At 46.3% G+C, this 15312-nt stretch overlaps 1 protein-coding gene across 1 annotated transcript in view; it reads right to left on the bottom strand.

The window, feature by feature from the left end:
- GRM7 (glutamate metabotropic receptor 7) overlaps positions 1-15312 on the bottom strand; it is a 1698774-nt gene that overhangs the window by 1329 nt on the left and 1682133 nt on the right. The window lies entirely within an intron of this gene.

Here is a 15312-nt window from a genome sequence, read left to right as displayed (position 1 = left end):
TTGCCTTTCATCTGTAGCAACATGAATTAATAGGCCTATTTTTAGTTGTATGAGATCACTGGCACTGAAAATACAGTATTATTCAGCCAGCAACTCTGTTCACAAAGTTTAAAATCATTCTTAGCCACTCGGGCCCTTGTGTCCCTCTGAGCATGACATAGCTTGCCAATGTCTGCGTCAATTTAGGTCTGTTAAGAGATAGTATGTGCCTCGTCAGACCTAAAGCAACTTCAACAATCTTACAGAGTACATCTCTCAGTAAAACAAGTCAAAGATGTAATTGGTGCATGAACCCATGACGTTTTGATTGCTACACTTAGAGGCTTTTGCCACCTGGATGTAAGACAGTCGCCTCAAACTCAACTCAGACAAGAACAAGTAGTCATCTTGGGACCCACCCGCCTCAGCTTGGGATGACTCTTGGTTGCCCACCGCAGTGGGGCTGCAATCACCCACATAACTTGCAAGTAACGCTGAATCATACTGAACTCCTCACTCACAGTGCACCGCCAAATCAACACCGTATCCTCATCATGCTTCCACAAGCTCTGTCTGCTTCGAAAGACATTCAGATTGATCCCCACCAAATCCAGAAAGATGGTCACCCATGCTTTAATCATCAGCAGACTCGACTATGACAACGCACTCAATGCTGGTGTCACCAAGAAACTCCTCAGGAAACTACATGAATGTTTGAAACACCGCAGCTAGACTAGTCCTCAACAACCCCGCTGCAGTCACATCACTGAATACCTTCAAGAACTCCTCTGGTTCACAGTCAACAAAATAATCACCTTCAAGCTCTGCACACATGCCTACAAGACCCTCCACCTTCATTCCATGTACCTGCCAGACACCATCGCTCCGACCAACGGGACCTCGCCACTGCCCCACAGATCCACAAGACAAGAGCCGGAGGAAGATCCTTCTCCTACCTCGCCACTAAGATGTGGAACACCCTACCTCTCCACCTTGGGTAATCCCAGTCACTAACCCAGTTCAGGATGGATCTCAAGACATGGCTCTCCAACTGAACCCCAGCACCCAGGCAGATCAGCAGCAGCCCCTCAGTGCCTTTAGACCCTCACGGGTGAGTAGCCACTCTCTATAAACCACTGATTGATTGAGATATTGGACTGGGGGCATATTTACAAGTCCCTAACACCACTGGAGCGTTACGTTTTTTGACGTTCTGGTGGTATAGCGCTATTTACTATATTTATAAGGTGGTGCTAAACACACTTAGTGTGGCTTAACTCCACCTTGTAAATATGCCCTTTTCCGTAAGTCTTCTGTGGCAAAGGGGCATGCAATGGGTGTTGTTGTGGGCGTTTCAAAACAACACCCATTGCTTTTTGACACTGCCCCAGATTTACAAGGCAGAGGCAGTGCCAAAAACGAATGCCATGGAATACCATACTTTAGAATTGCAATATGAGGAGAAATTGATAATATCTCCTCATTTTTTGCTGTGTCCATGTGTGCTGCATTCAGCAGAGCACAAAGTGGAGTACAAAGTTCCCCAGGGAAAGTGATACAGTGTGGAGAAGAGAGTAGATCCGAAGAATCAAGGAACTAGGAAGGTTCCCTTGTCGGAACTAGAGAGCCTCACACACCCAGAGCGTTAGGTGTGAAACACACCCTGACTGAAGGATGTCCAGTATCATCATCGGCTCGCTGCCCCTTGTCAGACCGGCACTGCAATGTCCGACGGAGTACCCGAGGGTACTCTTTTGGCGGGGTTCTTTTGTTCCTTGCCGATGGTGAGTGTGAGTGAGGCTGGAGTAGTGTGTAGTCAGTGCAATGTGAGTGAATGTTAAAAAGGGTAGTCAGTCCACAATAAATGTTATTGGCGTGGCTGATTCCCTAATTAAAAGGGGTGGGAGGGGAGTTAGAGGCTAAGGGGGTGTACAGACATCTAACTCAACCCCCATTCAGCAGCACACATTGAAATTACAAATCACAATTAATTATTGTTTATGTGCAGGAAGGGGTCCCTTCCTGCACATAAGCAATCATCCCTGCAGTGTACGCACTCTTACAACATGGTGCAAGGATGCCTGCACTAGCGCTAGGCAGCTTTTTTTTTGCAGGAAACACAATGGTGCACTGTATTCTTGTGAATATGAAACATCCCTCCATTTTTAAAATGTAGGTGTGTGACACTGCCAAATTTGACACAGCTCCATGCTCCAACATTTTTTTGTAAAGATGCCCCTGTGTGTCAGTCTATCTACTAAACAGAAGAATTGTGTGAACCAGCCGGAGTCAGGCAGTGACTCTGGTGGGAGTCAGTGCCAGTTAACTGCCTGACTCTGGCAAAGCCCAATCTGCTGTTCATTCATCCTTCTGACTCCAATCAGTGCACAGGCCACTTTCAGGCTCATTCATACTTCTGACCCCAATTAGTGCAAATGCCAGTCTCGGGCTCATTCATACTTCTGACCCCAATACGACAGGTGCACTAGGCGGGGATGGAATCAACAATTAATTTCTTATTTTTTCTGTTGGAAGATCTGGCATGACTATGGACACTTGCCCACTGCAGTATGTAGGGAATATACCTTGTTTGCTCACTTCCATCAACACTTTAGTAGAGGATGCACGGATTCTGCACAAAAGCAAGATGGAATTTTTTTAAGAAAGGAAATTTCCAGCAGCACAGTTTCTGCTCTCAGGTGCCCCTCCTTGACAAGCTCCAGTATAAGTCGTGGACCATGTATGTTGAAAATTGACATTACAGGTTTACAGTGAAATAGGGAGGCTGCAAAGACACATACAGAAAAGGGGAAGCCATGTTGAAATATCTGAAGCCCAGCAGGGAGTCACTGCAGATGTTACAAACACGTGCCTCAGGCTACGATTTTTTGTGGTTATTAGTCGTTTTTTTAAAGTAATATTTTATTCACGAATTTCCTTTAACAAACGTCAGCATGTAAATAATTTATAGCAAAAAAAGCTTCTAAACATATCAACAAAAAGCACAGATTTAATGCTTTTATTCAATTTCAAATATATTAAAATCATCACCATTTTTGCATCGTTTTGAAACTGGTAGGTTTTCATTTCTAAAATACGTTTATTTCCGAAATGCAGCAACTATATAAAAAAGTACTTCACTTTAATAAAGGTTCTAAAATGTTATAACGTTTAACAATCCAATAACACTCCAATTAAAAGTGTTAGCTCATTTTCAGACATTTGGGCAAAAAAAAAAATGGTATGCTTTTCTTGTTTTTATGAATTTGAAAGTTACCCCTATGAGAAGCTTGAGTAATGAAGACAGAAAATGGACTAATGTTACATGAGGAAGATGGGGTGTGCATGAAAAGACACATAGCATCTAGCAGCATTATTGGAATGTCTCGATGTCATGAGCGATTCACCGTATAGTCCATGCGGTTTACACCTAAATGTTTGCTCTGTTTAATAGCTCTTCATAGTTTGCATCTTCATAGTTTGCAAGCAATGACATTAGGTATGCAATTGTTTTTCTCAAATTTGCAGAAAACTACATGTTGTTTTTATATATGCATCTGTTAGTAACATTCCAACAGACCCAGACGCCGGTGCTACATCACCTTCATCATATAGTGTATTTACCTATCGTGCATGTTCGCGCACACACACACACACATGCACACACACATACACTGCCTCCCCCGTACCCTCCATCAGCAACATTTTGTGTATCATGGACTGGCTCACTAGGGCATACTTCACATCAGGCCCAATTAGAGAACAAGATAAGGTGGCAAAATCATCCAAAATGTGCAGGGGATGGATTTCTGACAGTGCTTAATTTGAGCCAGTGGTTTCTGGTGCTTGGCATCGGCCCTTAATTGTCAACACCGATGCTTTTTATTTGTCTGCCACATGGCGGCACTGTAGCCTAATTTTACAGATAAGTACAATACAGTTATTAGTCAATTCAATATACCTTAAAAATGATTAATACTTGATACCTGCCCCCAAACCATTGTTAAAGCTGTGGGGGAAGGGAATAGTTTGAACTGTCACACTTGGAGGAGTGTGATAGTAAGTAGTTGTTTCGGTAAAATCATTGGCAGCACTGGTAGGGGCAAAGGGTGGTGCAAGCTGCAGTGGCCTTCTGACAAGGGCCCTGGCACAAATCTTTTCACAAATGAAGCACTGATTTCCAAGCATATAACATGATTTTCCTAGAGTAAGTTGAATTCCTGAAACATTAAGTCTCTCTATCTGTGAGTCAGACACACACATTTGGACTTAGGTTGTAGCTCTTACTCAAAGCAGGCTAAATGTCACACTTAAGGAGAAGAGTTAGATCTGATGTGAAGAGCTGTGCTTTGTGCACAGTAATGTCTGTGAGCTGCAGAGTCCTCAGGAAGCCATAAGGCCCGATGCAGACTCCTCCATCGGAACATTGGAAGGAAGAGGCCACTCTGGACACCCACGCAGAGTGCCACTCCCTGCTGCAGAACCCTCCATTGGAAGGAAGGAGCCACTTTGGCCACCCCCGCAGAGTGCCACTCCCTGCTGCAGAACCCTCCATTGGAAGGAAGGAGCCACTTTGGCCACCCCCGCAGAGTGCCACTCCCTGCTGCAGAACCCTCCATTGGAAGGAAGGAGCCACTTTGGCCACCCCCGCAGAGTGCCACTCCCTGCCACTCCCTGCTGCAGAACCCTCCATTGGAAGGAAGGAGCCACTTTGGCCACCCCCGCAGAGTGCCACTCCCTGCTGCAGAACCCTCCATTGGAAGGAAGGAGCCACTTTGGACACCCGCAGAGTGCCACTCCCTGCTGCAGAACCCTCCATTGGAAGGAAGGAGCCACTTTGGACACCCCCGCAGAGTGCCACTCCCTGCTGCAGAACCCTCCATTGGAAGGAAGGAGCCACTTTGGACACCCCCGCAGAGTGCCACTCCCTGCTGCAGAACCCTCCATTGGAAGGAAGGAGCCACTTTGGACACCCCCGCAGAGTGCCACTCCCTGCTGCAGAACCCTCCATTGGAAGGAAGGGGCCACTTTGTACACCCCTGCAGAGTGCCACTGCCTGCTGCAGACCCCTCCATTAGAAGGAAGGGGCCACTTTGGACACCCGCAGAGTGCCACTCCCTGCTGCAGAACCCTCCATTGGAAGGAAGGAGCCACTTTGGACACCCGCAGAGTGCCACTCCCTGCTGCAGAACCCTCCATTGGAAGGAAGGAGCCACTTTGGACACCCCCGCAGAGTGCCACTCCCTGCTGCAGAACCCTCCACTGGAAGGAAGGGGCCACTTTGTACACCCCTGCAGAGTGCCACTGCCTGCTGCAGACCCCTCCATTAGAAGGAAGGGGCCACTTTGTACACCCCTGCAGAGTGCCACTTCCTGCAGCAGACCCCTCCATTAGAAGGAAAGGGGCACTTTGGACACCCCCGCAGAGTGCCCACTTCCTGCAGCAGACCCCTCCATTAGAAGGAAGGGGCCACTTTGGACACCCCGCAGAGTGCCCACTTCCTGACGCGCAACCCTCCATTGCAAGGAAGGGGCTACTTTGGACACCCCTGCAGAGTGCCACTGCCTGCTGCAGACCCCTCCATTGGAAGGAAGGGTCAACTTTGGGCACCCCTCCAGAGTGCCACTCCATTCTGCAGACCCCTCCCTTGGAAGGAAGGGGCCACTTTGGACACCCCCTCAGAGTGCCACTCCACTATATTTGGAACCCCATGAAACTATTTTAGTGAGACTTTAGTGTTATTTACTTTTTAACATTTCATTTGATTTTTTTTCATTTCACTGCTTTTTTTTCATATATTGGGTTGTCGGTAATATGAAAGGTTAAGTGACATCACTTCCTCTTTTTCATCAACTATGTTAATTAGTTCTCACCAATGTATTATAGTCTATCTATAGCAAACCCATCATACTTTGTCATAAATACCCTAATTAAAAGCAGCCCGTCTCCCTCCCTTCTATATTAGAAGGTCAACATCATTACTTTCAAAGACACAGCAGCCAAGCAACACGCCTGACAGTCTTACTGTTAAATTACTAAGCCATCCACATTATCGGTTATCCTCATTACTCAGCATCTGCGCATACTAAACATCTCAACCCTTGATTGTCACCTTATTTATGTCACACCACTTCCCCATAATTCTATGATATAGGTGCATTTTCCAACAGCACACCTTAGGGCAGGTTGTCCATTACTAGAAAAGAATAGGACAGCAAAGTCGCGATTTGGCCTCACTACACTAACATTGTTCTGCATGTGGTCCTGATGCTGAGCAACAGAGAAAATAACCTGGCACATTCCGGATGACTTAACTGTGACCACCAAACTCATTTCAGACCCGGTCACCTTAGGTCACCATCATCTTTTGTAGGTCCCAGCAGTGACAAATGTCCATCAAACATTGCCATGGCTCCGTGGGGGCCATCTTGCCCTCGAGCAATGTTTCATCTCTGTCTGCATCTTCGCTGCACATCAGCAGCTCAAGCGGCATAACCGGCTATGTTTAATAGTAAATTATGCATCCATGTAGCACTCTTTGGTGATTTGTGTCACGGCACTATTTTCAACAGTGTTTCTGTGGCCACTTGTGGGGTGCACACAATGGCGCATATAAAGATTCAAGTAGCAGAAGATACAGCACGTAAAAACACATTACAGGTGGGAAAGGCACAGGTAGGGGGTGCAGAGCTTTTAATTATTTCATTTCGTTCCCTGCAGCTGTTTTGCTTTGGTGGCTTCCCTGCACACTTGGCTTGACATAGAAATGTCAGCAGTGATATGTCACAGAAAGTACAGTTCAGCAGCCACAGTAAAGTGTGGCGCGAGGCTCTCCAGGGCTCGCTGGGGCCACAAGAGTTTAACTGGTCATCCTAGGCCAGGGAGAGCGCCCGCTGCCTTCTTTTCAGCTTCAGTCTGCTGAAATGTGTCACTGGTTATCCAATTTATGGACACGCAGTGTCTTTTCAAATTCCATGGTTACATTTTAGCAGTCTTGGCTGCTGCCTGGAACCAGCAGTGGGGCGGGTGAGGAGGTGGGGGAATGTGTCACTATTAAAAAAAAAAAAAAAGTACTATTAAAGAAAACCAAAAAAACGATTCTCCCGGCCGGCTGGCCAGCCACCGCCGCCTCTTCCTGGCGTCTTGTAAGAAACAGGAAGCATCTGCGCTCCCAGGCTCCCCATAGCCAATCAACACTGCAATGCAGCGTTGTGATTGGTCTGAACGCCGTGATTCGGCGATCAGCCAGGGGCTATAGAGGTGGGCATGTTCCCATGCAGGCTGTAATGCAGCCTGCATGGAGAAGGGTAAAAGTGCGCATGACTGGTTTGGGTGGATCAAGAGGGCTGTCTAAACAGTCATTGCGCACTTACGAGGGTTGTACCCTCCTCCCCTGCTCTGTAGGCCCGCCCCACCTACTCACTCAAGCTGCCGGAGCAGGAGGACAAAATAAAATGATAATAACATTAGTAGTTATAATTGTATTTTTTTCCTTTCTTTTGCTGCTCCGAGGCAGTAGGGCGATGCCTCTCCCCACTCAGTGGAGGGCTATTTCAAAGGTTGATTTCAAATAGCTAGGTGGCAATATCAGGCTGGGAGGAGTGGCATGTTTTTGTTGCTCCTCTCTCCTCCTGTGGGTTCAGCACCAGTTTCTGCGGCTGTCAGTACTACGCCTCGGCAACATTTAAATTACGCTGGCACAATATGTGTATTTTCAGACATTTTATGTTATGCAAACTTATGGTATTTTTTGTAATTATGCCACTGTTAGAGAGAACAGTATAGCGTAGGAACAAATCGAACAACCACAGCACAGGTGGCTGTTGTTCATGGCTATTGTGTTTTTGGTGCCATTTGCTGAGTAAGAAATGAGTCCTTAAATCAAAAATTGACACAACACAGTGGCGGCTCCTCTGCTAAGGTGGAGGAGCGTAGCCCCACTGCTCTGCAAGCAATAGTTAAAAGAAAACTAAAATGATAGTAACCAGAGTTGTTATCACTTTAGTTTTCCGTTTCCTGGTGGGGCGGGACTAGACTGCCAGAGTAGGGGCCAGGAGGAGAAGTGGTTGCTCAACTCTAAAGTGTGCATAACTGTTAGGCTGGCCCTCTTGGGCTGGCCAACCAGTCATGCACACTTTGCATGTTGTCCACCGAGGCTGCATTAAAGCCTGGGTGGAGATCATGCCCAGGCCCCCATTCCCTGTCTGAGCGCCGTACCACGGCCCTCAGACCACTCATATAGTGCAATGCAGCATTGTTATTGGCTAGGGGAGTCAGGAGCCTGGGTGCGTCCTGCTTCCGAGGAGCGAGAGGCGGTGGTAACTGGACTAAGAGGCGGTGTCTGGCCGGGTGGCCGGCCTGAAGGTTAGTGGTTTTTATTTTTATTTATTTTAATTTACAGCCCCCCACCTCCTCTGCCACTCCCGGTAAATAGCGTCCGCCACTGGACACAAGGACACATTTTGCACTAAAATATATCAGTAAATGAGGAAGTAGAGCACCCCTGCTGACAAGAGCTGATCGCTCACTGATAATAATGCATCCCTGATAGAAGTGCTGGTACTCTCCCAGAAGTACCAAATCACCCCTACTGACAAGACTTGGTCACTCGTTGATAGTAATGCATCCCTGCTGAGAAGTGCCGATACTCTCCCATATGTAGTGGAGCACCCTTGCTGACAAGAGGAAGTAGAGCACCCCTGCTGACAAGAGCTGATCGCTCACTGATAATAATGCATCCCTGATAGAAGTGCATGTACTCTCCCATACGTAGTGAAGCACCCTTACTGACAAGAGGAAGAAGAGCACCCCTGCTGACAAGAGCTGATCGCTCACTGATAATAATGCATCCCTGATAGAAGTGCTGGTACTCTCCCAGAAGTACCAAATCACCCCTACTGACAAGACTTGGTCACTCGTTGATAGTAATGCATCCCTGCTGAGAAGTGCCGATACTCTCCCATATGTAGTGGAGCACCCTTGCTGACAAGAGGAAGTAGAGCACCCCTGCTGACAAGACCTGGTCACTCATTGATAGTAATAAGTCCTGTTGAGAAGTGCTGGTACTCTCCCAGAGGTACAAAGCACCCCTACAGACAAGACTTGATCACTCATTGATAGTAATGTATCCCTGCTGAGCAGTGCTGGTACTCTCCCATATATAGTAGAGCACCCCCGCTGATAAGAGTTGGTCACTCATTAATAGTAATGCATACTTGCTGAGAAGTGGCAGTATTCTCCCATACGTAGTAGTGCACCCCTGCTACCAAGACTTGGTCACTCATTGACAGTAATGCATCCCTCCTGAGAAGTGCCTGTACTCTCCCATACGTAGCAGTGCACCCCTATTGACAAGACCTGGATAATCATTGATCGTAATGCATCCTTGCTGAGAAGTGCTGCTACTCTCCCATTGCTAGTTATTCATCCCTACTGCAGTGTCACACTTCAACTGTTAGTAATTCAGCTCTGCACGAAAGTGCTGGTACTCTTTCCTTCAAATACAATAACTAAAGCTATTCAGAGCACAGCATACCTACACTGGCGCCATCAAACATGAAGCACAAGTTCATTTATTAATCAATGTTGAGCTGCAAAATAAAAACCTGTATTTATTTAGGAACCCAGCAGAACACTAAGCCCTTCTCACGCCTGTCGGCTTGATGACTGATCTATCAATCACCAATTGGCACGGGATTATTTGGACCTTCTGGGAGCACTGGACTGCCTCCAAAAGGTTAATAGAGGTATTTGAGATGATGAGGCCATGGGCTGGTTTCTCACCCTGCCAAGACAGAGAACCCGAGCTGAGGAGGAAGGAGGAATTAATGTTAGTGTACCGCAACACTCCCTGTTCCAAACAGTTCTCCACACTCTCTGGGCTTTAAGAATGCAGTTAATGACCCTGGCAAAATCCCAGCTTAAGGGCACTTCAAGCAGGTAAATGGCAGGTGGAGCACTTCAGCATTCAGCTAAACTTTTTTGCTGCCTTCTTTGCTGAATAAGTCCTGGCAGTTCTGTGTGGGAGGCAGGGCACAAGAAAGCACCAATGAACTTCACAGAAGCACAGTGATGGCAACAATATATGCCAGGGGCTTTTAGCTCAGTGCTCAATTTTTGTTGAAGGGCATATGAAAAGTAGCAATACATGATGTATTGTAACTCTGTATTTTTGCCCCTGCAGGTGGCTTAGGGGTAATTCCACTTTGCAAATATAAGAACAGCAGTGCTTACCCTGCCATGAGACTTTGCTTGAGACAATATGGCGTCTGGCATGACAGTGATGCTGTTCATACCTGCATGATGTGGAATCTTCCATGACAGGGGTGCTATACATCCCTGTAAAATGTGGAATCCCTCATGCTTGGAAATGCTGCTCTACAAATTAGAGCAATGTACATGCTTACTTTGCAACTGGGATTCACATATTGGGGCACTCTGATTTCTAGCATGGCAAAGGTATTGTACATACAGGGAAAAGGTGGATTCTTCTGACATGACAATAGTGCTTTACATATGTGGCATGACAGGGCTGCCCACAATGTAGCTTCCAGCAAGGCAATGGTGTTTTATGTACTGTGTCAACAAAGAAACTGATGTTTCATTTAGTTTTTTTTGTATACTGCGGCAATGTAGGTACTTGCACCATATAAGTACCGACCCTCATGAATATCTCTAGCATCTGAGGCCTTAGCATATACAATTAGTAACCTGCAGCAGTCCTCAAACATAAACTACATCCCCACACCCTCACCGGCTCTGATAAAGTGCATTCTGCAATCACAATGAATAGCAATTGCTTTGTTGAGTGTAGCAAATCTGCCTTTCATTCATGGTCACCTTCGATTTTCTGCCTTTTTCCTGATCCAATGGTTGTTTCTTGCTTTAGAACTCTGTGCACTTTACCACTGCTAAACAGTAGTAATGTAATGGGTGCACCAGTCTGAAACGTGTGCCGTGCACTTAAGCTTCATATCTGGCTTATACATCGTACCTGAAAGCTGAAAGTCCAATGTAATTGGTGTCTTAAGTGCACCTATTGCATGGAAAGTTAAATGACATTTGTGGGCTGCAGGGAGTATTTGCACCACCCACATATATGACAAAATATAATTCTGCCAAGAGCACCGCTGTGCTTTAGCTAGGCTGCAGTTTAAAACTGTCTCTGCCATGCAGGAAAACCATGGGGCATATTAGCAAGAACCTCGTCTATATTATCGCTGTTTTAGCGGCAGGAAACTGCCGCTAATATAGCGATAATGGGCTTGCTAATATAGCCTCATAACCCGCCGGAGAGGGCTATACCGGCTATTAAAGGCCAACTCCAGCGTTAAAGGCCCGAGTCGAAGGCGAGGGCCTTTAACAAGGGAGAGGGACTTTAATAGTGGTATAGCCCTCTACGAAGGGCTATAAGGCTATTAGAACATTCTGTCACTGGAGGACAGAATGTTCTAACAAAAAAAACAAAGCCTTTTAGGAGCGTGAGGGTATTGGAATCCCCTCAGGTTCCCTGAAGCCTTTGTTCACAGCCAGAGCAGTGAACAAAGAAACATTGGAATGTTGGAGCTCCAGGCTTATACCAGCCATTATAAGCCCAGAGCACTCAATTGTTTTTAATGGAGCTCCCAACATTCCAATGTTCTAATATAGCCTTATAGCCCGCCGTAGAGGGCTATACCGGCTATTAAAGGCCCTCTCCAGCGTTAACGGCCCCGAGCCGAAGGCGAGGGCCTTTAACAAGGGAGAGGGACTTTAATAGTGGTATAGCCCATCTACAAAGGGCTATAAGGCTATTAGAAGATTCTGTCACTAGAGGACAGAATGTTCTAACAAAAAAAACAAAGCCTTTTGGGAGAGTGAGGGGATTGGAATCCCCTCAGGTTCCCTGAAGCCTTTGTTCACAGCCAGAGCTGTGAACAAAGAAACATTGGAATGTTGGAGCTCCAGGCTTATACCAGCCATTATAAGCCCAGAGCACTCCATTGTTTTCAATGGAGCTCCCAACATTCCAATGTTCTAATATGCGTTATAGAATTTCAATAGAAGCCCGGGTTAGATGTCCTGCACATCTAACCTGGGCTTCTCTTGGAATTCTATAACGCATATTAGAACATTGGAATGTTGGGAGCTCCATTGAAAACAATGGAGTGCTCTGGGCTTATAATGGCTGGTATAAGCCTGGAGCTCCAACATTCCAATGTTTCTTTGTTCAGCTCTGGCTGTGAACAAAGGCTTCAGGGAGCCTGAGGGGATTCCAATCCCCTCACGCTTCCAAAAGGCTTTGTTTTTTTGTTAGAACATTCTGCCCTCTAGTGACAGAATGTTCTAATAGCCTTATAGCCCTTCGTAGAGGGCTTTACCGCTATTAAAGTCCCTCTCCCTTGTTAAAGGCCCTCGCCTTCGGCTCGGGGCCTTTAACGCTGGAGAGGGCCTTTAATAGCCGGTAAAGCCCTCTACGGCGGGCTATAAGGCTATATTAGCAACCCCATTATCGACGTTTTAGCAGTAGTATCCTGTTGCTAAAACTGCGATAATTTTAACAAGGTCCATATTTTTATATATTCACAATTCACCCCTAAGGTTTTCATTGCAATCCCACGGGGCTCGGTGCTATGATATAAAAATAGAGCACCCTACATATTGAAGTTAGTGTGACTTCACAGCTGAAAAACACCGAAAAGCTATTTCATTATGTAGGTCAGGCTAGACTTTTTGAATCTAGGTAGGATTAAAATCTTTACTTTCCACTTTTGTTTTTTTTTTAAATGTACTTTTGACTGCCAAAGCCATAACTGGCTTGAAACTTTTTTTTGCCACTCATCACACCTCCAGAGCTTGAATGCACATACTTGGATGGTAGAGTAAATCATTCAATCAATCAATCAAGTATTTATGAAGGGCGCTACACACCTGTGAGGGTCTCAAGGTGCTAGGGGGGGGGAGTGCTGCTACCGGTCGAAGAGCCAGGTCTTGAGGAATCAGACCTTGGGTCTGTCGTAGGTGGGTGGGGAGGGTGTTCCAGGTCTTGGCAGCGAGAAAGGAGAAGGATCTGCCGCGGAGGTTGTTCATTGGATGCGGGGGACGGCGGCAAGGGCGAGGCTGGTGGAACAGAGCTGGCGGGTGGGGGTGTAGAAGCCGAGTCTGCTGTTGAGGTAGGCTGGTCCGGTGTTGTGGAGTGCTTTGTGTGCGTGGGTGAGCAGCTTAAAGGTGATCCTCTTGTTCAGTGGAAAATTGGCATGCCTCTGGATACAGGAAGGGACAAGGGGATTAGTTACCTGGGAGCAGACAGGATTCGTTGGCAGCATAGAGGGCATCTTTAGCACTACCTCTTTTGACTTGGAAATGCCACAGAAGGATTCTCATATTCATCCCCAGGACTTTCCTAGACCATCAGGTCCCAGCCGCAGTAGGAAGAAAAAACAGTTTTGACACTATAAGGAAAGGGAGTGGTGCCTGGTGGCAGCTGGGTTCCCCCATCTTGAAACAGGAGCTCCTTTGTAATTATACTGTAAGACACAGAGGAGGTGCTGCAAAACAAGGTGGGGACTACGAGAACATTTTTAGGTCTGTGTGGTAGAATGTCTTCATTCATTGGCTAGTGCACAGCATCGATCTGCCACCTTCACCACCACCTCCTCAGATGTAGGAAGACACAATCTGAAGAAGAAGCCCTCACTAGAAGTAGAATCCTGAATTCAGATTCCTGCTGGTTGAAGGACTGCCACAAGGACTCAAGGACCCTCCAATCTGCTGATAACCAGAGACTGGAATTGCTTACCATGAGTAGGTGGCTGGCCTCCTAATTACCTGCTTCAGTGACACGAAAAGCAGAAAGCCACCTGACTCAAAGAGAGTACAGCTGGCTAAAGAGGTCTAGACCCTGAAGGAGAACAGGATGGAAGGAGACTTGGTGCTCAGAAGCCCTCCCTGAGAAGATAAGGGCTGCAAGTCTGATTAGAAGAAGCAGTTGGAGAATATGTCTGAAGGCAAAACCTTTGACCGGAGCAACCCAGTTGGTGTCTACGGCCTCCACTCATCACGATTGGCCTGAAATTGTGCTTAGGTCCCAGTCCCAGTCCACGACAAACTGATTTCTCTACACTGCTTGACTTTTTGTGCCTTAAAAAAGTAAAAAATTCATATTGCTGTTTCCCCTTAATCTATTTGAATCTTCTTGTTATCTTTTTGCTCATTAAACCTTTCTCTGTTTTTTCTAAATCGGTTTGGAAATGTTTTTGTGTTACTTACAATTGTTGGTACTACTTTCAATTAGCATGAACTTTTCTGGGGATTGCTGACTGCTTATGCTATAGGGGGTGGATCAGAGATTCTCTCAGACTGTGTTTTGACTGGTTGTATGATGTTACAACACGTGTTATTACAACGCGTGCTGTTATATCGCATTCGTTACAACGACTACGATGTTACCACGCTATGCCTTTAAAACGCAAGTCTTCATACCGACTTTATATCGGCATGCTAACATTAGAAAAGTGTTTTACTATTCCAACTCCAGTCCACTTATCAGTAGGGAAGGTGTTGGGATAGTAAACTACACTATTTTTAATGTTAGCACGCCATCTAGCGCAAGTCGATGTAAAGACTTGCGTTGTAATGGCATAGCGTGGTTACATCGCGGTCGTTGTAACGACCACGATGTAACAGCATTGCGGTGTACTGACCGCGTTGTTAAGGATGTTTTCCATTTTGACTTAACCTGAATGGGTTTATTGAGTTTAGAGGTACCTTCTGGCAAATGAATAACCCCATTTTTGTCATTTAGCATCAGCTATCAAATCCGACTGGCATTCTGTGGAAGGCTCTTGCACAAATAAGGTCTGCCATACTGCTAATTACTATCAAATAATTCGCAGCACTGAAAGTATTGATGGCCTCTTAACTGGCACAGGACACATTATGTCTTCACACATAATTTATAAATGGGGCTCTCTGGCCACAGGAGAGTATATTTGCATGTTTTTAGTAGGACCCACTGTTCCAAATAGACCCTTCATTTCCTCTGGTATGAAAACAGTAGGTTTTCAGTAAGCAACTTGTTTCTTACAATCATTTTCATGTTTATTTAATAAAAAATATGACACGGAGCCAACAGAAAGAAAGAGCTCCTTCTTCATGTGTCACAAGTTCACTTTAGTTGCCTGCATATAACTCTTTATTCAGGGGCGGCTCTAGGCTCATGGTGCCCCTGGGCAGGTAGCGTAGGTACGGGGCCCCGGAAGAGGTGGTCCGGGCGGGGTGAAGCCCCCCGGATGGGGGGTTCAGGGTGTTTGGAAGTGGACCAGAGCCGGAGGCCACCACGCAAATATGTATCCA

Source organism: Lissotriton vulgaris, chromosome 9, assembly GCF_964263255.1.
Source record: "Lissotriton vulgaris chromosome 9, aLisVul1.2, whole genome shotgun sequence".
Classification (NCBI taxonomy): Eukaryota; Metazoa; Chordata; class Amphibia; order Caudata; family Salamandridae; genus Lissotriton; species Lissotriton vulgaris.
This window is presented reverse-complemented; position numbering and strand designations above follow the sequence as displayed.